The sequence below is a fragment of the Hyperolius riggenbachi genome, chromosome 7 (assembly GCF_040937935.1).
Source record: "Hyperolius riggenbachi isolate aHypRig1 chromosome 7, aHypRig1.pri, whole genome shotgun sequence".
Classification (NCBI taxonomy): Eukaryota; Metazoa; Chordata; class Amphibia; order Anura; family Hyperoliidae; genus Hyperolius; species Hyperolius riggenbachi.
The window spans coordinates 279479355-279500703 of NC_090652.1; the positions used below are offsets into that span (position 1 = coordinate 279479355).

General features: G+C 45.7%; 1 long non-coding RNA gene across 2 annotated transcripts in view; it reads left to right on the plus strand.

Annotated features, from left to right (window-relative positions):
• LOC137525857 (uncharacterized) overlaps positions 1-21349 on the plus strand; it is a 93273-nt gene that overhangs the window by 7525 nt on the left and 64399 nt on the right. The window contains exons 2-4 of one of the 2 annotated variants that reach the window (XR_011023038.1): positions 3458-3544; positions 5467-5547; positions 14620-14671. This is a non-coding gene — a long non-coding RNA (uncharacterized lncRNA). Of the gene's footprint in view, positions 1-3457; positions 3545-5466; positions 5548-14619; positions 14672-21349 lie in introns of those variants that run through there. The other variant, XR_011023037.1, reaches the window with a different exon arrangement.

The following is a 21349-nucleotide window of genomic DNA, read 5'->3' on the forward strand; positions in this document are numbered from 1 at the left end:
CAGCAAGGCTTTTATTCTTTATAAAGATATTCCCGAAAAAGGATTTAAACAATGATGCTGGCCAGCTTCCCTGCTCCCTACAAAGTTTTTTGGCAGTTGGACAGAGCAACTGCCATTCACTAAGTGCTTTTCAAAATAAATATATCCCCAAGAATCCCCTATAAAGAGATGAACTAGTCCAAAACCTGTCACTTCTGTCAGATTTCTACTACCTACTGTAAGTGGGAGACATAGGAGAAACATAACATAGGAGAAAAGTAATTTATAGCTCATTTTACTCTGGAAAAAATGTACTTCTTATTTGTATAAGTTTGCACATATTTTAAATTTTACAGTTGTTCGCTGTAGTGCCCCTTTAACCCTCCTGGCGGTTTGTCAAAATCCGCCAGGGGGCAGCAAATACGTTTTTTTAAAAAAAAAAAAATTTTTCATGTAGTGAGACGAGGTCTCGCTACACGATAGCCGCTGCTGAGCGGCATCCCCCCAGCCCCTCCGATCGCCGCCGGCAATCGGAGATCAGGAGATCCCGTTCAAAGAACGGGATCTCCTGGAGGGCCTCCCCCGTCGCCATGGCGTCACTGACGTCATCGACGTCGTGACGTCAAAGGGGACTCCAATCCACCCCACGGCGCTGCCTGGCACTGATTGGCCAGGCAGCACACGGGGTCTAGGGGGGGGGGGCGGCTGCGGCGACGCGTATAGCGGCGGATCGGCGGGTAGCGGCGGCGATCGGGCACTGCACGCAGCTAGCAAAGTGCTAGCTGCGTGCAGCAAAAAAAAAATTATGCAAATCGGCCCAGCGGGGCCTGAGCGGTGCCTCCCGGCGGCATAGCCCGTGCTCAGCACGGGCTTACCGCCAGGGAGGTTAAGGGCTCGTTCACACCTAGGGCGTTTTCGCCCTTTTTCAAGCGTCGGTGATTGTGAAAATCGCCCTAAAAAGCTTGTGCAATGATTCCCTATGAGATTGTTCTTATCTAGGCGGTTCATTTCCGGGTCCGCTCAGCAAAGCGCTGCCTGTTGTAATGATCTGCTCGGCTGTCTGCACAGGCAGACAACTTTTTGACCATTGTTTAGGTCTGAGTGCTGCAGGTCTCTGGAAAAGAGACCTGTCTTCACTCTGCGAGTTGCAGAGCTGCTGTTCTGGTGAGGAATTTGCATCCACTTGTCATGCAAATTGCTTAGCTGCTTCCTTTGATGGCTTGTAGTATAAATATCATTTCCTCCCAGAATTCCTTGCTGGTCATGATGGTTTGTTCCTGCTAACTTGCCTGGAAGTCTCAGCCCTCTGCTCATAGTAGGCTATTATTGCTAGCTTAGAGTAGTTACCCTTTGGGAGTGCTCCTTGCACTCCTATTTAGTGCAGTCAGGTTGTGTTGTTAATTATCTGTATTGCCTTCTTGTGCGCTGACCACGGAAATAATTCCACAATCGTTACACCTGTACCCTTTTCTGAGCTTTTTTGCTCAATAGAAGGTATAGGGAAATTGCAAAGCACTTGAAAAAGCGCTTTGTATAGTGATTTCCCCAGCACTTTGATGAATAAATACATTGTATTTATTCATTTCCAGGTCAAAGAGTTCAAATCCTTCCAGTGAAAAAAGCTGAATCGCTCTGCAAAAGCACTTAGAAAAGCCCTTCAAAAAAAAAAAAAAAAAGAATCAGTTTAACTTACTTGGGGCTACTTGCAGTCCCCTGTAGTCATCCTGTTCCCATGCTGCCCTTCCGAGTCCCTCCAGCCAGCAGCGGCGACACCAACAAAGCTGACCGTTCGCTGACAGTCGGCAGCTACAGTGCGAACCCTGATTGCGCTACCAGCTGGGAGCGCTCTGCGCATGTTCAGTAGCATTTTCTGTGTACTTCGCATGCGCAGCATGCTCCCAGCTTCGGGAGCACAGTGAGGAGGCGCGTGGCCGGCCAGCATTGCAGGGGTCGCTGCTGCTGGCCAGGGGGACTCAGAAGGACGGCGTGAGAACAGCATTACTCCAGGGGGCTGCAAGAAGCCCCAGGTAATTGAAACTCATTTTTTTACACTTAATGTTTCCTTACATAAAGGTAGGTGATCACAATTCTTACATGGCCATGTATATTCAACAGCATAAGCTTTATACCCTAAACTTCCAGTTATTCTTGTTGTTTTTTTATATGATCCAAGTGACGTTTGCAGAGTTTTGCCACTTAAAGTGGTATGAACCTCAGCAATTCCTCTTTGTTCTAAAAGTTGATTTAAAGAGACTCTGAAGCCTCCAGAAAACACAGTTATTTTACAATGTTGTTAGGCAGGAATGCCCCCTCTGAAACGCTGTGTCCCCGCGGCTGAAGTCTCAGTTAATCCCCCCGAAATCCCCTGGGGAAGATTCGGGGATCGCTTCCGCATAGAGGCAGAGCGTTGGGCTGCAGCTCTGCCTCTACTCCGTCATCTGCATGGATCGCCGCCTCTCCCCGCCCCTCTCAGTCTTCTTTCACTGAGAGGGGCGGGGAGAGGTGGCGATCAGCGCAGATTGACACACATGGATGCAGAGCTGCAGCTTAAAGCTCTGCCTCCCCGGGCAGCAAAATCCACGACCAGAAAAGTTGTGGATTTTTGCCCTGTGATTTTGGGGGAATTAATTGAGATTTAAGCTGCGGGGATGCAGCGTTTCAGAGGGGGCATTCATGCCTAACAACAATGTAAAATAAAAACTGCGTTTTCTGGAGGCTTCAGAGTCTAAAGAGCATAAAGTCTACTAACACACACACAAAAAATGTAGCAGAACAGCTTGTTCTTCAGTGAGCAACTTCAGGCCATCTAAAGAGGTGATAACATTATCTTTTGTTTACATTTCTTTGTCAGATACATTTAGTAAACATTAGCAGACTGCTGAAACTGAGCTGTACAGAGCTGATCAACAGAAAGTGCTGGGAATCACTCTATAGATTTTAATAAGTACAGCAGCTATGCAGTAAAATGCAATGGCAGCGTTCAGAGCAGATAAACTGTACTTTGGGAATTTGTAGACAGACAATAATACTTTAAAACAAAAGCAAATGTGATAACTGTATAGGTAATAAAATGTAGGAAAACACATTTGTATTGAATGTTATGTCAGCGTTTTATCCCACTTTAATAGTAGTGGCTGGATAGTGTAATGGTTAAGGGCTCTGCCTCTGACACAGGAGACCTGGGTTCAAATCTCGGCTCTGCCTGTTCAGTAAGCCAGCACCTATTTCAGTAAGGAGTTACTTCGGCAAGTCTCCTTAACACTGATGCTGCCTACTGAGTGCGCTCTAGTGGCTGCCTCACAAGCGCTTTGAGTCCGTCAGGAGAAAGGCGCTATACAAATACTGCCATTCAGTGTTACTGGATCACATGTTGTGCAACTCAGGAGGACCTGAATAAATGCTTCCCATGACTTCTTCAGTACCTGCGTCCAAATGTTAGATGCTTATCAAATAAAGCAAACTTTTGTGATTGTTTCAGGTGACTCTTTTACAACGAACTCCATCTAGTCATGCTGTTTCATGCTATGGAGAGAGGAGAGGTAGGATCAACAAGAGTTGCCCCATGGTAAGCTGCAGTGGGCGCTACTATAGCAATCGGCAAAGAATTTTCAGTGGATTGTTGAAGAGGGAAAAGCCAGTTTTGGAGGATACCTGCACACATGATAGACTGTCACCCTAAACAATCATGAATGGTCATTTTGATACAGTAGCCATGCTACTTCACCTTGTGTGTGAACAGGCATTCTAATTTGTAGGAGAAACCCAGGCACAGATGGCAATGGTGTAATTACCAGATGAACAGTACTTTAAAGTGTACCAGAGCTGAAGCTCGGATACACAAAATCAGACACCTAAAGAGAGGGAAGCCTCGGGATCTTATTGAGGCCTCCCTCTTTGTTCTAATGTTCCCCATCGCAGAGAGCAGCCCCCTTGGAAGATAAGCGACAATGCATTGTCCCTAATCCTATCGGGGGGCCGCGCAGCTCCTCTTCTTTGTTCATGGCCGCGCAATAGCCGACTGAGCCCAACCGCGGATGTGCAGTGAGCCAGATGTGCGCGGTCCGTGCTACTGCACATGAGTGGGTGGACTTCTGAGGCTACAGGGCGCAAATGAATAAGTAAGTTGCTGGCCCGCACCAAGAAGAAAAATTCTGATAAAATATTTGATTTCTGATAATACTCATAAATAACTGGTATATATACAGTATTATCGTAAGAGAACAGAGGCGCCAGCAGGATAAAAGGTAATAAAAATTTTAAAATTTGCTGGGAGGCAGTGGTGAACTTACCTCCGGAAAGCAGACTCAAATACTGTCTGAATTAAACATATAAATGTATTATTGGTACCCCAAAAGATGCAATGCGTTTCGCAGGCACAGCCCGCTTCATCAGGCAATAAGATAGGGGACAAACAGTAGCTCGTCAGTAGCACGATTAGCGCCTCTGTGTGCTACTGACGAGCTACTGTTTGTCCCCTATCTCATTGCCTGATGAAGCGGGCTGTGCCTGCGAAACGCGTTGCATCTTTTGGGGTACCAATAATACATTTATTTGTTTAATTCAGACAGTATTTGAGTCTGCTTTCCAGAAGTAAGTTCACCACTGCCTCCCAGCAAATTTTAAAATTTTTATTACCTTTTATCCTGCTGGCGCCTCTGTTCTCTTACGATAATACTTTGTCCCTGGTGGAGGGGTCATCTACCCCTACTTTTCTGATCTACAGAGAGCGACGTCTTAATCCTGAGTGAGGACAGGTCTAATCTCCTCACCTGCATCTACAGTGGTTGCCTAAGAGGTAACCCATGTTTGTGAGTATATTCATCTCACACTTACATTTATCCACGGTTTCCAATACATACTACACTATATTGGGCTCTCGGTGTTTCTTATTTTATTTGTATATACAGTAATAGCAGTGCTTAGCCCACAAATATGAAAAAATAAACCAATCAAAAACTGTTACCGGTACTTGTGCTACTGCAATAAAGCAGTCACCGTATTTTTTGAAATCAGAGATAAATATCTGACTGTACACAGGAATCTTTTATATATAAAAACAACATCTCTGCTGTTAGAGTAAAGCCCGATGGTTGTGTCACTAGTGGGGATAGTCACTGAGATGCAAATAACTATGTTGATGGAGGTTTATGCAAACTGTTATGCCAATTTTTATGCAAATGTGTGCCGCATGAAAATGGACCAATCAAATTCCACGGATTTGTTTGGTCCATTTTCAAGCTGCACACATTTCAATTATTTGCATCTCATTGACCTTCTCTAGTCACTACTGTGACATCCAGCTGAGCTATTATGCATACTGACATTCATATATCATATTCATATTTTAGTACATTACAAAATAGTAATCTTTTTATATGAGCAGTAATATGAAATGCATTTTAGTAGTAACACTTGTAACTATTGTTAGCTCCCATACCAATATTACATTATTTTCAAACTCCCCTTGCACATTAATGCAACTTTTAGAGGAGCAGAGCTGCTGAATGGAGCACAGCAGAACAACTGTGAGGGGCCAGAGGGACTACAGAGAGCTGGAAGAAGCCCCAAGTAAGTTAACTGGCTATCTTTATTTCACTTTAGGTTCCCTTTAAACAGAGATCAACACACACTGTGACTACTTTACTATCAGTATAGGCATCGAGTAACAGCTTATACTGCACATACTGTGGTTAACATGTCTGTGTCTTAATAAGAAGGTAAAATCAATTATTTGTGTACATTGCCTTATTGATCACAGAATGTCATTTTAAGATAATTAAGCTTATGTAGACATTTTTACTGTCAATGTTATGTATTTTTATGGAGATAACATGTTCCACAACGTTGTACAGAGTACATGATCATGTCACACTAATTGTGCTATAGCATACAGAGGCGCCAGTAGAATAAAAATAGTACCAAATTAAAATCAAATAAAATGTGGGTGGCGAGGGTGGGCTTACCTACCCAACAATTGACACAACCACTTTGTATAGTATACAGTAAATAATGTTAAATTTAATTAGTACACCAAAAAAAACCAGTTTGCAACGCTTTTCACGGGTCCCAAGCCTGCTTCCTCAGGCAAAACAACATACAGGTAGGAGCAACTCAGAAGTTGTGTAACCAAGTACACAGTGTCTCTGTACTTGGCTACACAACTTCTGAGTTGCTCCTACCTGTATCTTGTTTTGCCTGAGGAAGCGGGCTTGGGGCCAGTGAAACGCGTTGCAAACTGGTTTTTCTTGGAGTACTAATTAAATTTAACATTATTTACTGTATACTATACAAAGTGGTTGTGTCAATTGTTGGGTAGGTAAGCCCACCCTCGCCACCCACATATTATTTGATTTTAATTTGGTGCTATTTTTATTCTACTGGCGCCTCTGTATGCTATAGCACAATTTGATCCACCTGGTGGATGGGTGTGGACACCCTTTTTCTTTCTACAGAGAGCGACTTTTTAGCCTGAGTGGGGACAGGTCTAATCTCCTCGTCTGCCACAAAAGTGGTTGCCTAACCTCGGCAACCCAGACTTGTGAGTATAACTTGATTTGTCCTACGACCTATGCCAACTGTACATCAGTAACACACTATTGGGGGCTCTCGATTGTCTCTTCTCTTTTGTTACATGTCACACTAACTGTCCTTCAGATGAGCTTACAATCTAAACCCTACTGTAGTCTGGTGACCTTATCATTACCCATGGGCATTTCTTTTTGGGGGAGGGGAGGTGAGAGGGAGAGGGGGATACTAAGGTGAGGGGTCATTTTGGGGAGGTGGTAGTAACTGGTATTTCCTTTTCTCTTCACGAGTTAGTTTGTATTTCTTTTATATCACACATGAATTATGCAGACAAATTTAAATAAATTATGAGCCGATTTCGCAGAACCAGTTATATTCAACAGTGTTCTACACCCTGAAAGAAACTTAGTGTGGCTTTAGTGTTATACAAAGTTATTTAAAGTCCAGTTCCAGCAATATCTTTTTTTAATTTTTAATTCTGAATAAGGTAGCAAAGGATTATAGAACCTCTTTCATATTTTAATTGTTCAGCGGGAACTCATTGCTTACATTACATGAGGTTTAATTTACGCAAGTCCCGCTTGGAACGAACCTGGTGTAAATTATGAGCTTCCTTCATCTGTTATTTGGTGGCAAACATTTTGAAAATTGTGTGATTGTAGCTGTATAGCACCCACGAGAGCTCTTTCTTTAAAGGACACCCGAGGCAAAAATAAACTAATGAAATAAACAATTGTATCTATCTACCTTTTCCTAAAAATTACTTTTTAAGATATTCCATAGTTGTATTTTATGTTTAAATCTACTTTTTAAGTTTTAACTGTTTTATTGTTTTTGCTCAATGACACATTCATTGAAGTATGCCAGAGCTAAAATCTATGAACTATTGACCCCTTCTATCTCTTTCCTGCTCTCAGAAGCCATTTTCTGCTAGGAAAGTGTTTTACAGTTGGAATTTCATATCAGCGAGGGTCACACTGTAGTCACTTCCTGTCTGAGTCAAGACTGAGTCAGCCACTTAAATACCTAATATTTAACTTTTAGGCAGAGAAAGAAAAAAGGGAACACAGCCTAGTTATTTGTGTGCTAGGCACTGTACATACACAAGTATATCTCATCATGTCACATGTCACTTCTGATATCCTTTAAAGGATAACTGAAGAGAGAGGAATATGGAGGCTTCCATATTTATTTCCTTTTAAACAATGCACTGGCTGTAATGCTTTTTTGTCACTCTTGCATGTCTTTCTCCCCATAGAGCTGATCTCTCTGATAAGAGAACTTGTTCTTTTGCAATCACCACAACATGAGGGCCCTTTCACACTCTTTTTACCGCACAGTAACGCAACACCAATGAAAGTCTATGGGGCATTGCATACTTACACCGAGCAATGCAATGCGCCGGAAGTCCAGCATGCGCGGTGATGTGCGGCGACCGGAAGTCATGTAAGGCCCCGTTCACACTTGCGGTTTTGTCAAAACCGCACCGGATGTCCGGACCGCACCGTATCCGGACCGGACCTGATCCGTACGGTTCCTATCCGGATCCGGTCCGGATCCGGTCCGTTTGCATCCGGTTTCCGTGCGGTGTGAACACGGTTGCGGTCCGGATCCGGTTTCTTAAGGAGATAACAACCTGTTATTACCTGGGGTCTGGGAGGTCAGCAGAAGGGTCTGGGGTCATTGTTGGAGACAGGTGGACGTGTGGAGACCATCCGTGGATACAGAGACTGCAGTTGGGACCATGGATCCAGGCATTTTTTACTCGTATACCTGGGAATTCTCTGTTGTTCGCCTCCTCGTTATCAGACTAATCAGACATGTTGCTGCCTAGAGTTCCAGCATGAAATCGCTGCTGCCCCACCTGAACGCTGGGCCCATGTGGTCCCCATCCAAAATGCATAGGAAGTGGGGTAGAACGTCCGGTTTTTGTAGCCAGTGTGTTGTGCGTTCTCCGGTTCTCATTGGTTTCCATTGGCCGGATGGTGCAGTCCGGCTCCGCCCCGGATACGGCTGCCGGAGGAGCCGGACCAAAAAATAGCGCATGTTAGAACGGACGCCGGAGTCCGGATCCGGTCCGGCTCCGGTCCGGCAGAACGGACGCATGTGAACGGACGCATAGGCTTTCATTGCTATTGCCGTGCGTCCGTTCCGTGCGTTCTGCAAGCGGTCCGGCTCCGGCACGGCGATTCCGGACGGCCACCGCTAATGTGAACCGGGCCTTAGTCTATGGTGCCACGCATATTTTTAACTGTCCGCTGCTCATATTCGCATTGTGCATGCGCAGAAGCATATTTTGACAATACACTTCCACGCAATACTAACGTTGGCCACAGGAAGTGAGCGCTAGAGAGCCTCACTTCCTGCTTGGATTGCACCCAGAAGCGAAATTACCGCGCATTGCCGCGGTAATCCCCAAAGGCTATCTTTTAGCGCTGTGGTGTGATGGTACCACATGGCACCGCAACGCTGATTAGTGTAAAATGGGCCTTACACTAGGTATACACTATTGCAAGGTACACACGGTGCAACATTCCATCAGTTAGAAGGGTTGCACCATTTATTTCCGATTTATTTGATCTGCTACCGATCGATAATGGACTCTATTTTGTGAAGTATTGATTTGAAAATTGATCCCGTTATCAATCGGGAGCAGTTTGGACATGTACGTGAAATGCAACATCCTGTCAGACACCCATCGATCTGGCAGGAAATTACATTGTGGGTACCTAGCAAAAGATCATGGCATCAGGACCTATCCTGGCAAATAGAGGTGGCAGATATTGAAGCTGTATTAGACTTTGTGGATTACTGCAGACCATGAATGCAGTCATGTAATCAAAAAGATGTTTACTCCTTAGAGGGAAAGCAATGACAAACTTGGACAATGTATTGAAAAGCAGGGATGTCACCTTGCCATTGCCAACAAGGGTTCATATTCTCAAAGCCATGTTTTTTCCAGTATGAATGTATGGTCGTGAGAGCTGGACCATGAGGACGGCTGAGCACAGTAGAATCAACTCCTTCTAATGGTGGTGCTGGAGAAGACTTTTCAGAGTCCCTTGGACTGCAAGAAAGTCCATTCAGTCAATCCTAAAAGAAATGAACCATGATTGTTCATTGGAAGGTGCAATGCTGAAGCTGAAATACTTTGGACACCGTATGAGAAGGCAGGATTCATTGGAGAAGACCCTGATGCTGGTGAAGATCAAAGGAAAAAGGAGACAGGGACGACAGAAATTGAGCGCCATGAGGGTACAAGCGACCCACGCAATGGCTTGGGGCCTCAGAATCTGCAGGGGCCTTAAGCTGGGCTACCCTGTGCTCCATGGCCCCTTTCGGCCGCAATTCCTATGGCCCCGATCCACTGCCGAATCGCACCGCTCTCCTGCCACTTACCGTCCGGTCACCATGGCTACTTCCAGTCAGCACCTCTCTTGATGTCAGAGGCACCTTCGGGGGGGCACAAATGATGCGCCACTTGGGGTCACATAAAACCTTTACCAGCACCCCTGGGCTAGATAGTATCATGTAAGCAACAAACCTCAGCTTGGACAAGCTTCCAGAGGCAGTAGAAGATAGAAGGGAACATAAGAAGAAAAGAGACGCGCACCACTTGGTTCAATTGCTTCTGGAGCTGTTTAATGGAAGACCAATGCAATCAGTACAATTCCATAGTGTCAAACCATATCACTTGCCTTTAGTTGAAGCAGGATATATATCAATCAGTCCATAACATGCTCATGGTTAGGGTAACAGGTTGGGTGCAAGGGACTGGTGGCCGGTCACAACAGCCGTTGTGTGTGGCACGCTTGTTCACGTGGAGGCCAGGCGATAGAAGGCTCTGGCATGCTGTGGTCCATGGGGTGGCAAAGAGTCAGACTTGATCGAATAGCGACTGAACACACTAACATTAACCACCGGCATTTCACTGCCAATCCTGTCGCCATTTGCAGCCTCTTTAATTGTTTCATGGGTGTCCCATGGTAACTTTCCATATGCGAAACTACCATTCCAATTGGACTCCGCACTATTTGCCATACTAATACCGCAGTCGAACGTGTGGCAGTGTTGTGACAGTGTCCATTCCCCATTCCCACCATCGCTAGTGTGAATCTGTCCTAAAACCAGAGCAACTGGTAATACCAGGGGCTCCTTAGCTGTTTGTGTGAGTAGTGAATATTCAAATGTCATGTCCTGAAGACATGTTTGTAGAGTGTAACAAATCTAAGCAGTATTAGTCATTCCTTGTGAAAGCCAAAGTATTGTGCCAAACAAAGTTCATATAAGCAAGTGCCAACATCAATAATATATCTGTATATGAAAAAATTATACAGTGCAAGCAGGGTTGGCGCTTCCATAGAGGCAAAGGGGCCAACTGCCCCAGGGCCCTAGAGCCTGTGGAGGCCCCCAAGGTGCCCCTCCTTCCCTCCAGCTATGGTGACCAATGAGAGGTCATGCTGTGTGTTTACTCTGTATAGGAAAAGGAGTAGGTTAATAATAGGAACCCCAAAAATGCTTTTTAAGGGACATATGATGGCCGCCTAATAATAGGGTGGGGGTGGTGGATCGGGCCTGGCTGCCAAATTAGGGGTCCTGGGGTGATTTGGTTGGAAGTTACTTTTGCCCCAGGGCCCAATTGTAGCTAGAGCCGGCCCTGAGTGCAAGGCACCAGTCTATTTCAGATTATTATTATTATTTAGCTCTGAACTCTTCTGCAGTGCTTTACAGTGTATACTGTACAGTCTTGTAACCAAGGCTGGATTTCTGGAAAGGCCACAAAGACCTGGGCCATGGGTGGCTGCAGCCCAAGGGGGCTCCTGGACATGAAAGAGGGGTTACTGCATATGAAGGAGGTGGGGGAAAATGGGGAACAACACTTGAAAAAGGAATTTGATGCTCAAAGGAGCTGTACATAAAAAGAAAGGGGTTGCTGTACATGGATAACACACATGGAAGAGGGGGCTGCTGTACATGGATGTTACACATGGAAGAGGGGGGCTGCACAGGAAATGAAAGAGGTGGCTGCAGTACATGGAAGATACACATGGAAGAGGGGGCTGCACAGGGAATGGGAGGGGGGGTGCTGCACAAGAAAGGGGAGTCGCAACATGCTTGGCCTAGGGCAGCGGTGGCGAACCTATGGCACCTGCTGGCACGCCACCGCTGCTTATGAACTGGCCGCAGCGTCTACTAGACGCCGCCGCACCAGTTCATAGACCGCAGCCCGCAGTCTCCCAGGAGGCAGACCAGGGCTACGGCAACATGGCTGCCGAAGCCGTTTACTGGAGACTATTTGTGTCTCCAGTACAGGGCTTCGGGCGCCATCTTCTCGTAGCCCTGCACTCTGCCTGTCAGCGGCAGCGCGGGAGACTGCAGGAGGAAGGTCCGGGGGAGATGCGCGCCAGAGCCCAGCCGAGAGAGAAGACTTTTGTCAGGTGAGTACATTACTTTTTTTGCAGGTGAATTGCGGCCCACTGTGTTATTTTCTGGTAAAATGTTTTGTCACATTGTGTTTATGTCCTGTGACATGCTGCCCACTGTGTTTGTTTTCTGGTGAAATGTGGCCCACTGCGTTTGTTTTCTGGTGAAATGTGGCCCACTGCGTTTGTTTTCTGGTGAAATGTGGCCCACTGCGTTTGTTTTCTGGTGAAATGCTGCCCGCTGCGTTTGTTTTCTGGTGATATGCTGCCCGCTGCGTTTGTTTTCTGGTGAAATGCTGCCCGCTGCGTTTGTTTTCTGGTGAAATGCTGCCCGCTGCGTTTGTTTTCTGGTGAAATGTTACCCTCTGCGTTTGTTTTCTGGTGAAATGTGGCCCATTGCGTTTGTTTTCTGGTGAAATGTGGCCTACTGTTTGTTTTCTGGTGAAATGCTGCCCGCTGCGTTTGTTTTCTGGCGAAATGTGGCCCACTGCGTTTGTTTTTTTGGTGAAATGTGGCCCACTGCGTTTATTTTCTGGTGAAATGCTGCCCACTGCGTTTGTTTTCTGGTGAAATGCGGCCCGCTGCGTTTGTTTTCTGGTGAAATGCTGCCCGCTGCGTTTGTTTTCTGGTGAAATGCTGCCCGCTGCATTTGTTTTCTGGTGAAATGCTGCCCGCTGCGTTTGTTTTCTGGTGAAATGCTACCCTCTGCGTTTGTTTTCTGGTGAAATGTGGCCCATTGCGTTTGTTTTCTGGTGAAATGTGGCCTACTGTTTGTTTTCTGGTGAAATGCTGCCCGCTGCGTTTGTTTTCTGGCGAAATGTGGCCCACTGCGTTTGTTTTTTTGGTGAAATGTGGCCCACTGCGTTTATTTTCTGGTGAAATGCTGCCCACTGCGATTGTTTTCTGGTGAAATGCTGCCCGCTGCGTTTGTTTTCTGGTGAAATGCTACCCTCTGCGTTTGTTTTCTGGTGAAATGTGGCCCATTGCGTTTGTTTTCTGGTGAAATGTGGCCTACTGTTTGTTTTCTGGTGAAATGCTGCCCGCTGCGTTTGTTTTCTGGCGAAATGTGGCCCACTGCGTTTGTTTTTTTGGTGAAATGTGGCCCACTGCGTTTATTTTCTGGTGAAATGCTGCCCACTGCGTTTGTTTTCTGGTGAAATGCGGCCCGCTGCGTTTGTTTTCTGGTGAAATGCTGCCCGCTGCGTTTGTTTTCTGGTGAAATGCTGCCCGCTGCATTTGTTTTCTGGTGAAATGCTGCCCGCTGCGTTTGTTTTCTGGTGAAATGCTACCCTCTGCGTTTGTTTTCTGGTGAAATGTGGCCCATTGTGTTTGTTTTCTGGTGAAATGTGGCCTACTGTTTGTTTTCTGGTGAAATGCTGCCCGCTGCGTTTGTTTTCTGGCGAAATGTGACCCACTGCGTTTGTTTTTTTGGTGAAATGTGGCCCACTGCGTTTATTTTCTGGTGAAATGTGGCCCACTGCGTTTGTTTTCTGGTGAAATGCTGCCCGCTGCGTTTGTTTTCTTGTGAAATGTGGCCCACTGCGTTTGTTTTCTGGTGAAATGTGGCCCACATTGCATGATTTTCTGCTGAAATGTTACCAACATTGCATTATTTTCTGCTGAAATACTGCTCACATTGCGTTTATTTTCTGGTGTCTGGGGTAACTTTTGCTGCATTTATTATTAAGGGCTCATTCACACTGCAGAACGTATGCACGAATGCGATTTCATGCATGCGCTGACAACGCACAGTGATCGCACGGAATGCACGTTGTGGTGCGCTAAAGCGTGGACGTCGGCAGCTGTACCCATCGGGGAAACGTATGCGTTGTGCGTTAAAATGTTCCCAGATGCGTTACAACGTAACGCATGGGAACGCACACCTGTAGTGTGAATGGTAACATGGAAGTCTATTGACTTTCATGTTACCATATGAATCTTACATTATGTGCGTTGCGTCAAAACTGACAGCGCAGCACATAGTGTAAATGAGCCCTTAATGGTCATAGTTGGCTATATTTGCTGCCTTGCTGCTTTGAGGTTACGGCGGGTATAAATAGCATCATACAGTTTCTGTACACCCATGATGCGAATCCTTGTTTCACCACATCATGGCGGAAACACTGCTTTCTTATGCCTCGCTGTTACATCATTATGTTAGCTCCGCCCATACAATATCATGGCCACGCCCATTTTGCACTCGGAGATAAATAAGTCGATGTTAGGTCGCAGTTTGGGCACTCGGCCTCTGAAAGGTTAGCCATCACTGGCCTAGGGGCACAAAAAGTATAAATCTGGCCTTGCTTGTCACTTACTACCCCTTAGAGGAGCTCACAGTGTAAGCACTACCATAGTCCTGTGTCACGCCATAGTCATCAACCACACCTTGTCTGGCTTGGATTTCACAACCCTAAAGCCTGGCACACACGCTCAAATAAAATCTTTTGAAACGTCCAACAAACAACAGATTTTGTCGTGGTAGATAACAATAGTGTGCAAAGATGTAGCCAAACAATATGACGATTAACTGATATCAGGCATTTTGCCTGATCTGCCTGGCAGACTGTTGGGCAGATATTGTGCAGTTGGCCACATATGTATGATGTCATTTGAATGACATTGTTTTACTGATGTCGTGGATACTGTCTATCCGCTTGCGCGCAAAGTATTTAAATTATTTGTTTGTTTGCAGTATCGGTGTGTGGAGAAGAAGACTTGTCATTTGAATTTCAACGCAGTTGGAGGTAAAGTCATTTGCATGACGTTAGTTTTGTGTTTTCCGCGTCTTTTGTTTGGCGTGTGTATGCCTGGTCCTTAACTGTATGGTGTTCTTCACTGCGCATAAAGCTAGGTATACACAACAGATTTTCTGCATGCCTGTTGTTGGGTAGAAAGATCTTTTACAGAAAAATTGTTGGATAATCTAGTGTAAGTGCAGGTGTCCCCGACCCCACTAACGACGTTTTTACTGATCAGTGACATTGGACCGCTAACAACGGACCTCTACTGTTCTTCTGTGGTAGTGCCTGCATCAGGGTATTTCTCAGTTGTCTTCCATCTGGCCTTTTCCCCAATACAGAATAGGTTTTTAAGCTGCATGTGACCTTAGAAACCCAGAATTCCAAGATTTTTCCCAGAATTCCAAGATTTTTCCAGGTGACAGTTACTGAACGTAAAAACATGCAAAAGAGAGAGCGCTCTGAGTGACAAATAGTAGCATCCACCCTGCCAAGGACAGGTCTCACATGTTCAGAAATGGCTGCTCGTAGGACACAGCCTCTGATAGCGTTTGTCCCTTTAGGGGCCAGGGACCAGGCTCACGATCCAGCTCCAGGCGGAGAATCCGGAGAGCCACCAGGGAGTCACGTTCTCAGTTTGGACACTTCCAGGGAGGCTGTAGGCAGGCCAAACATTAGATCCTGGCGCACGCTCACCTTGCAGGACCAAACGAGAGTGAGCGGCGTCTATGCGATGTCAGTAGCGTACTGAGTAGTATTGTGCGGCTAGCAGATATAACCGCTGTGTCCTACGAGCAGCCATTTCTGAACAGGTGAGACCTGTCTTTGGCAGGGTGGATGCTCCTATTTATTTGTCACTCAGGGCGCTCTCTCTTTTGCATGTTTTTACTTTCTTTAGTTGATACTGAGAGCTGCCTAAGGAGGATTGCCAGATCGCATCAACAGGGAACTGTCTACATTCCCGATTTGCATTGCTCAGTTACTGAAATTGTGTATCTAGTTTTACCCCTCCTGTGCTTGAGAAAGGTCAAAGACAGAACCGAAACAGTGCTGTTTCTGGTCATTTTATCGGCCAAATGCAAGTCAGATATTGCCTGTTCCCCACCCTCTAAAGCAATAAATAGGAAGTCTGTAGCCTTCCTATGAGGATCTATTACCGCTAGTGTCAAATCTCAAATTCTCCCTTTTCGTCCTGATACAGAGGTCACTTCTCCAGAACAGTTGTGAGCACACTTGCTCTTTGATCCCTGACACATGGTCCTTGTCCAAAAGGGTCACTATGGGGGAAGATGGAGTCACTGGAGTGAACAATTTTGCTGGGTGGGTGGGGAAGTCGAGATGTAATTGTAATCACCCCTGTGACTGTTGACATTCAAATCCCTACACAATTTGGGCCCTGGATACGTGAAGGACTTGCTGGAATGGGAGGACACCCCTCACAACCTCAGATCAGCAGGATCCATAAACTTGGTCACTCCCAGAGTGCACCTCACAACCTTTGGCTGCCACTACCCTACCACACCCAGTAAAGGCAGCCCCATCCCTGGAGCTATTCAAATCCAGACAGAAAAGCCACCTGTTTAGCCTGGCATTTGCAGACTTATAGAATTCTTCCTCTGTACCAAAATTTACCAATCAACCAATTTCTGGTCTGAGCCAAGCTTAATCGCTTTGAGTCCTATGGGAGAAAATCATTTTACAAATGTTGTTTGTTGTTGTTGTATTGTAGCAGCTTGCATTAAATAAAAAATGCAAGCAGTGAATCGTTATATTATGTATGTTTAATATTACTGCATTACTTTTATTTTCTATACCATTATTTGTTTATTTTTTCATTTTTTGGGAGCTGATTTTTTTTCAAGGCACGTAAAGACAATGTAGTCTAAGTAACATGGCTGAAATATCTTCACCCTGCAAAGATATGCATCTGCGGTATTCAGCATATTTGGGACCACTTCTTCAAACACCATAGCTGAAGGCTTTTCAGAACTTAAAAGTAGACACATGACCCATTCCCGGGAACACAAGGGCATATAGAAGACTTTCACCCCCTGGGCTTCTCTGTCCATGACAGCAGGGGCCCCAGGTGACACCTTTGAGTCTGTGGATGGCAAGTACAATGAGTGCACTATTGTTTACAGTCAATTAAACCCTGCAGCCTGCTGTTATTGCTGCTTAGCGTGCTATAGAGCCAGGAACCATGGTTACTTGTGTGTGCACATTTTATTCAGATACATAAACTTTTACAGATCTTCTCTACATTTTCGTATGATGATGATCCTATCCTGAAGGCTAACCCCAATCCATGTCAAATGATAAGCCAATATACATTTATAGCATTAACCCACTTCCTGAGTGATTCTATAGACTTCTTAAAGTGAACCTAAACGCTGGCACAGGACTGAAGGAAAACAAAGAGAAATGCACTCTGTATTTATCTAGCCTGTCTAATTACACCTCGTCTGTAATTAATCCAAGTGCAATTTGATCTCTCAGCTGCGTCAACTGGCTGCCTCGGTAGAGCAGCTATTTTGTAAACACAGGATGATAACCCCATGTCTGCTTCCATTAAAGCAGGAAGTAGGCACACTGCAGATTTATTGCAGGATTTGTACCGCCTTTAAAGAGTATCTGTATTGTTAAAATCGCACAAGAGTAAACACACCAGTGCGGTAGGGGACATCTCCTATTCCCCTCTGTCACAATTTCGCCGCTTCCGGCCGCATTAAAAGTGGTCAAAAACAGTTTTAAAAAGTGTGTTTATGAACAAACAAAATGGCCACCAAAACAGGAAGTAGGTTGATGTACAGTATGTCCACACATAGAAAATACATCCATACACAATCAGGCTGTATACAGCTTTCCTTTTGAATCTCAAGAGATCATTTGTGTGTTTACCTTCTGTCCCCTGCAGCTCTCATCCACTGAATACTAGTGACAGGCTGTGAGGCTGATCGTTTCTTCCTGCAGACAGCTCTGTCCCTGTCTCTAATTCCTCAGTATGTGAAAGCCCAGTCAGCTCAGAGGACTATTTATCCAGCTTGTAAAAGATAAGAGGGCTTTGAGTCCTATGGGAGAAAAGCGCTTTACAAATGTTATTGTATTGTATAGAAGCTGCCACAATCTAAATAACACACACGGGAGTGTGCATAGAGGGGGCCTGGAGGGGGGCGTGCATCACAGAACCACAACACTAAAGAGTTGGCAACCTTCCAGACACAGGGCGACAAGTCTGACAGGGGAAAGATAAGCTGATTTATTACAGAGATGGTGATAGTAGAAAGTGCTGCAGTAAGCCAGAGCTCATTAGAATAGGTTTAGGAACTTGTAGGATGGTAGAAAACAGGATGAAATTTTTGTTACAGAGTCTCTTTAACAAAGAAATGTTTTTCTATAAAGGTTATTATGCTGTTGCTTATTTTTTTAGAGAAAAGATGGAGTTCAGGTCCACTTTAGGGTTAGTACGCACTGGGCGCTTTCTGCTGCATATGCAAGTCAATGGTAGTGTTCACACATTGTAGCGATCATTCACCAGTGATTAGTGATTTGTTGAAATCTCAAACATGGTGCATGATGCGATTGGAGCGATTGCATTTCAATGTTAACCACTTGAGGACCACAGTGGTAAACCCCCCTAAAGACCAGGCTGTTTTTTTCATAACTGGCCACTGCAGCTTTAAGGCCAAGCTGCAGGGCCGCACAACACAGCACACAAGTGATTTCCCCACCCCCCTTTTCTCCCCACCAACAGAGCTCTCTGTTGGTGGGGTCTGATCGCCCCCAGTTGTTTTTTTTGTTTTGTTTTTTTGTACAAATATTTATTCCTATTTTTGTTTATTAAATAAACATCTTTTTTTTATTTTTCTCTCCCGCCCACCCCCCCCACCAGCCAATCACGGCGATCGACTTCTGCTCTCTTGTCCCCAGTACAGCGCTACTGCTGATCGCAGAGCTGTACTGTACTGTATAGTGTAAATATCATGCCCTCTAACAGTCTTGCCGCTCAGAGACTGAAGACGGGGCGGAGCTCCGCCCCTCGAGAAGGAGATACGCGCGCACCCTGCACACAATCTCATTCAGTAGCCGACTCCAGAACCTGACGCCAGTTGGCATTAGGTGGTCCTGGGGCTGCCGCCGCGACCACGCCCATTGGCGTAGGGCGGCTATCAGCAAATTGCTACCAAAGCGCCTAGTGTGTGAACTAGCCCTTGAAGGGACCCTGTAGTGGATCCAAGTGTTTAATCCACTTTTATATTGAAAAAGAAGATTGTTTACTAAAAGTAATGTTGCTGTTGCTGTTTCTTACCCTGTAATGCCTGGTACACACCTTGCAAATCGATGATTTCTGACAGGTCCGATCATGTTTCCAATAGATTTTCTGATCACTTCAGCACAAAATTGATTAAAAATCGATCGGAAATCTGATCAGACCTTTTAGAAATGATGTATTTGTCACATCAACCTAGGAGGAAATTGCATGGTGTGTACCAAGCATTCATTTTCGTCTACCTAATCCAGCCAGATGAATGATGTGTAGAAATGGCACCTTAGCTTATGGTTAGATGCCCGCCTATAAGTACAGTTTCCCAGTATTGTTCCATTCTGTTGCATTCAGAAAACCATAAACACACCAAACATACGGTACAAATACAGAACGCAATGTGCTCATACTTTGTAGATGCAGTGCCTTTGCACCATGTTAGGTATATGCAGGCCCTATTGCTAGGCCTACAGCTTCCTGTAGGCATAATCATGTGACCACAGCCCAGGGAAATCTGCTTCAAAACAAACAAACAAAAAAATTGTAAAGTGAAAAAGATGATATCAAAACAAAAATGTTAGTGATCCATCATAGCGGATTGCTAAACAACGCTGTGTGGCAGGTGTGGTTTGTTAACAAAGATGGCGCCAGTCAAAGATGATCTAGTATGCGTGAGGCCTTACCTCTTTCCACGGAATTCAAAGCTAAGATTATTTCTGTTTCCTTGTCTTTAAACATTGGTTTAATCATTAAGGTTGCATTTCTCTACTTTACCGCAAGTAGCTGCAAAAGCAATAAAAGTCTATGAAGACTTTGACACCTATTGTGTTACGTTGCAGTCCGTTGGAAGGGCTGCTTGGGGTAATGGAAGTCTATAGGCGACGCAGTACGTGTAAACGCCGGAATGCGGTGTGTCACGGTGCGTTTTACATGCGCGAACCAATGGGAATCACAGTGATGTACTTCCTGCCCAGCAGGGAGTACGCCACTGGAGGGTACTATGCATATGACCGTGTCGGCATACTCAGCCGCAGGGTCATATGATCGTCGTTTTTTTGTGTTGCGATGGGATGCGAAAGGAGCATAAGAATGCACTGCAACGCAAAAATCAAGCGTAAAACTGGCCTCAATCCTCAAGTGAATCCTAAAGTGGAAAAAAGTTGTCAGTATAACTTACCTGGGCTTTCTTCCAGCCCCCTGCAGTCTTTCTGTGCCCGCGCCATCATTCTGAGCTCCTCTGTTCAGCTGCAGCGCCATTCTGACATGACTAGACATGAGCGTTCTGCAGTATGTAAAAATTTCCACTACGCATGCGCAGGACGCTCCCGGCTACAGGAGCAGTATGGAAGATGCCCATGATCAGGGACCACGCATGCGCAGGAGACCGCTACTGACCGAGGCAGCAAGTTTTCAGAGCTGCAGCTGAATAGAGGAGCGCAGAATGATAGCGGGGGCATGGAAGGGCTGCAGGGGGCTGGAAGAAGCCCAAGGTAAGTTTAACTGCCAACTTTTTTTCACTTTAGGTTCCCTTTAACTAGGGGCGTAACTACAAATCACGGGGCCCTCCAGCAAAAGATTGATGGGGCCCCCCAATGTTCCCACCCTTTTCCCTTGACTACCACTGGTGACCCTCACAGCCTGGGGCCCATCTTGTAAGGGCATAAAACAAGTGTGGACATAAAAAGCTTCCCACCCATAATAAAAACACCTGATCTGAAGGATGGACCCCTTTATCGGAGGGAGTGAAGGAGTAGTTGGGACCACCTTCCAGCTCTGAGGCCAGTTTCACACTGCAAATTGGCAGCAGTGATGCGGTGCGTTGCACCTGCCGCACCGCGTCGCACCACCAGAAACAGGCCTTTAGGGAACACTGTTCCCTGTCTGACCACCGGCCTAGCAGGAAATGACGCGTGCTTGCATCACTTCCTGCTTTGAGGTATGCGGAAGTGCACGGAAGCGTATTGTAAAAATACGCTTCCGCGCATGCGCGCCACAATATCAACTTTTTAAAGAAAAAACTACATTGCCATAGACTAACATGACTTCCAGATCACCGCGGATCCCGCATGGTAACATAGTGTACCGCAACGTGGGAAGTGTGAACTTCCTCATAGGGTTGCATTAGGCTGCAGTAGCAGTGCGGCAATTTGGCCGCGCCGCCCTAGTGTGAAAGGGTCCTGAGGTTTCAGAGGCTGCTCCCCTGTAGTTAGTTACGCCTCTGCCGTTAACACCCATTTTTGCACTCAGCCAGACTTAAGTTTGCATTTGCGCACTGCTTGTTGGTGATATTGGTTGTGATACGCAATAGCTTTTTAGGAGCCCCATCATGAGCAGCTCTTATTAATAACACAGATGGCATCAAAGGGAGCCGGCTGATAACCTGTTGACATCCTGCCATAGTCTGATTAGGCTGAGAACCCCAG